Genomic DNA, 3,686 nt, shown 5'->3' with positions numbered 1-3,686 from the left:
CCCCATTTCATCCGCGGGTTAGGGTTTCCTCTCCACCCTTTTGTCCGCGGGCTTATGTTCTATTATGGGCTATATTTACATGACCTAGCCCAGAACTCCTTCCTCAACATCTCGGCATTCATTGTCGTGTGCGAGGCCTTCCTTCGCATCCAACCCCACTTCGGACTGTGGCTCAAGATCTTCAACATGAAGCCGAAGGTGGTGGATGGCCAGCACGCGGAGTGCGGAGGCGCCATGGTCAACAAGCTGCCCAATGTCACATGGCCCAAGGGTACTTTTGTGGAGACTGTCAAGGAGTGGCAGAAACTGTGGTTCTATATCACAGAGCCCCGCAATGGCACATGGGCCGCGGCTTTCGAAGTCAAGTCCGGAGCTCCAATGCGGCTCACCTCCTAGATAGAGAAGGGCCCAAATTTGTCACGCCCCGAGACCGACGCGCCAGGTGTCTTCCACTTATTCCTTGTCTTTGCCATGTCATTTTCTTGCGTGTTGCATCTTGCCATGTCATCATGTGCATTGCATCATCATATTTTCAAAACTTGCATCCGCCTCGGTCTCCTCGTTCCTTCCGTTGTCCGTTCTGAGCCCAGACACACTTGCACGCGCCCGCGGCACGTCCGAAATATTATTTTATAAGTGGCCGGAAAATGTTCTCGGAATGGGTTGAAAGTTGGCATGCGTTGTTGTTATAGTGTAGATAGACCGCCTGCCAAGTTTCATCGCATTCGGAGTCCGTTTGACGCCCCAACGGATAACTATAGCGACATTATAGTCGGTCAAATCGTCGGACGCTTTCGGTCTCCGGAAACAGTCGCCAGGCCTCTCTCTCTTCTCTTCTCTCAGCCTAAGGTTTTCTGCACAGTCCACTACCTACCACCAGGTCCAATCTAACCTCTCTCGTCAGCCTGCGGCCCTCCTCGCGCGCGCGTCCGAAAGTTGTCCCGAACCCGACCCGAGCAGTCGTGACCGATGGATCCGGATCATCCCAAAACATCCCCTAATTATCTTCGGTTTCTGTTTTGGACTCCATAATCCATTTATTCCGGACTGCCCGATCGCAATCGGAGGATCCAAATCATCCTCCTTTCGTATATATATAGACCCTAGTCCATTTTTAGACCCAAACCCTAATTTCTAGGAGTTTTGTCCCTGCCGCCGCCAGCCCACTATCTCCTCCTCCTTGGGATCCCCTCTCGATCCAAAACCACCAGCCACAACCAACCACCTCTTTCATGTCTTCCTCGGGATCCCCTCCCACCAACCAGATCTCCGACCACCTCCCTCGTTCTGCGCACCGCCCAAATCGAAGCAGCCTCGATCCCGAGCTCCTCCTCTGCTTCTTGCCCAGGCGCCTGAAGCCTACCTCTTCTTCCTCAATCCCGAATGGATCGTGTAGCTGATCGAGGCCCCGAGCAGGAGCGCTCGGCCTTGTCCCCTCGCACCGCCTCTGTCGGCAACCGGAACCACCAGGCTAGCCCCTCGCGACCGTCTCCTTCTGTTCCCTCTTCCCTGCATTTCTCTCTCCCTAATCTCCTCATCTCTCTATACCTCAACAGGAGATCCAACACCATGGCCATCCCGAGCTCGGCTTGCGCAGCTCGGAGACTCCAAGCCCCCTCGTTCCAGCAGTCCAGGAGGATGCCGCCGTGCCCATGCTGCATCCCGCGAACCCGCCGGCGACCCCGACCTTCAGGCTACCACGACGCGCCCGATGCCTCCTCTGCCAACTTGAACCCCGCCAGATCCGGTGACTCGTTCTGCCGCCTTCGCCGACCACGCCGCCCCCAGGCACCTCCCCGCGCTCCGTTCCGCCCGTTCCGGCCAGTTCCCACCGACCCCGTCGCCAGGACCCTGCCGTCGATTTCTGCATCGCCGGGGAGGTGTTGTTGTTTCTATCTTCAGAAACGCGCAGAGCAGCTCGCCCGCCCCACTCGACCGGTTGACCAGCGCCTTCCTTCATCAGATCCAGCCTGACCCGCCGGCCTGCTGCAGCATCAACTGGGCCTCAGCCCACTGGGTGAGGCCACACCCCAGCTCCCCTTTTGTTTTGCTCCTGTTGGGCCAGATCTCAGATGCGGCCTGATGCATGTTTTTTTTCGTGGAACGAATTTAGTTATTATTCCAGTGCACTGCAGTTTTGAAGAAAGGCCCTCCAACATCATGCATTTAATAACTCTCAAACCATGCATCGGATGGAAATGTTTTATATATGTAAAATGCTTTGAATTTTGTGTAGGTTAATAATATCCAACTTTCATCCATGTTAAAAATGTTTAAAATGATGTTTGTGTGTATTTTGCATAATGCCATGCTAAAATGCTTTATTTCATAACTAAATGACCGTAGCCCCATTTTAAATAAACTTTATATGTAAATGGGGGTAGCAAAATGCCTAGTTTAACATGGTGGCATTACTTTGCATGTTTAACAACTCTAAAATATGGTTTAGGGCAAAACAGTACCAAATCCATAATTTGCATATGGGGATTAACCGGAATTGTTGTATGATGTTTCCGGCCTCATTTAAAATGCCTAACTGTGTAGTTTACTCATGTTTCACCTCTTGCCATGTTAACCAACATTTAATATTGTTGAGTAACTAACTGGGAGTGAACCAAATAATTGATGTGGTGTTTCGTCAATATGCAACTCGTTGCATATTGTGCTCCACTTAATTTGTAGTATTGTTTGTGCACTTTGCCATGCCATGCCTCATTAAACCGGACATGCATCATACTTGTTTGTGCATCATGCCATGTCTATGTGATGGTTGTTTACTATGTTGCTTGCTTCTTTCCAGGTTGCTTCTCTCGTTAGCTTCGGTTTCGTTCCGGAGTTGTGAGGATCCGTTCGACTCCGTCCGTTTGTCTTCTTCATGGACTCGTTCTTATTCCTTGCGGGATCTCAGGCAAGATGACCATACCCTCGATATCACTTCTATCTTTGCTTGCTAATTGTTCGCTCTATTGCTATGTCGCGCTACCTACCACTAGCTATATCATGCCTCCCATATTGCCATGTCAAGCCTCTAACCCACCTTCCTAGCAAACCGTTGTTTGGCTAAGTTACCGCTTTTGCTCAGCCCTTCTTATAGAGTTGTTACTTGCAGGTGAAGCTGATGTTTGTTCCATGTTGAAACATGGATTTGTTGGGATATCACAATATCTCTTATTTAATTAATGCATCTATATACTTGGTAAAGGGTGGATGGATCGGCCTTATGCCTGGTGTTTTGTCTCTTGCCGCCCTAGTTTCCATCATACCGGTGTTACGTTCCTTGATTTTGTGTTCCTTACGCGGTTGGGTGTTAGGGGAACCCCTTGACAGTTCGCTTTGAATAAAACTCCTCCAAAAAGGCCCAACCTTGGTTTTACATTTTCCTAACAACCTATAACCTTCCCTTGGGTTTTCGCAAGCCCAAGGGTCATCTTTATTTTAACCCCCCCGGGCCAGTGCTTCTCTAAGTGTTGGTACGAACTGGCGATGTCCAGCACCCCCTGGGAAACCAGGGTCTGTGCCAACCCGATGTCTTTCCCATCCGGTGTGCCTTGAGAACGAGATATGTGCAGCTCTTATCGGGATTTGTCGGCACATTCGGGCGGCTTTGCTGGTCTTGTTTTACCATTGTCGAAATGTCTTGTAACCGGGATTCTGAGACTGATCGGGTCTTCCCGGGAGAAGTAATA

At 50.5% G+C, this 3,686-nt stretch overlaps 1 pseudogene; it reads left to right on the top strand.

The window, feature by feature from the left end:
- Window positions 1-1,232: 1,232 nt before the first annotated feature.
- On the top strand, window positions 1,233-1,974 carry LOC147971654 (uncharacterized; annotated as a pseudogene).
- Window positions 1,975-3,686: the final 1,712 nt, after the last annotated feature.

The sequence above is a fragment of the Triticum urartu genome, chromosome 5A (genome assembly GCF_056163025.1).
Source record: "Triticum urartu cultivar PI428250 chromosome 5A, HENAU_Tu73, whole genome shotgun sequence".
NCBI classification, from domain to species: domain Eukaryota; kingdom Viridiplantae; phylum Streptophyta; class Magnoliopsida; order Poales; family Poaceae; genus Triticum; species Triticum urartu.
The sequence above is the reverse complement of the archived record's forward strand: the minus strand, read 5'-3'. Positions and strand labels throughout refer to the sequence as shown.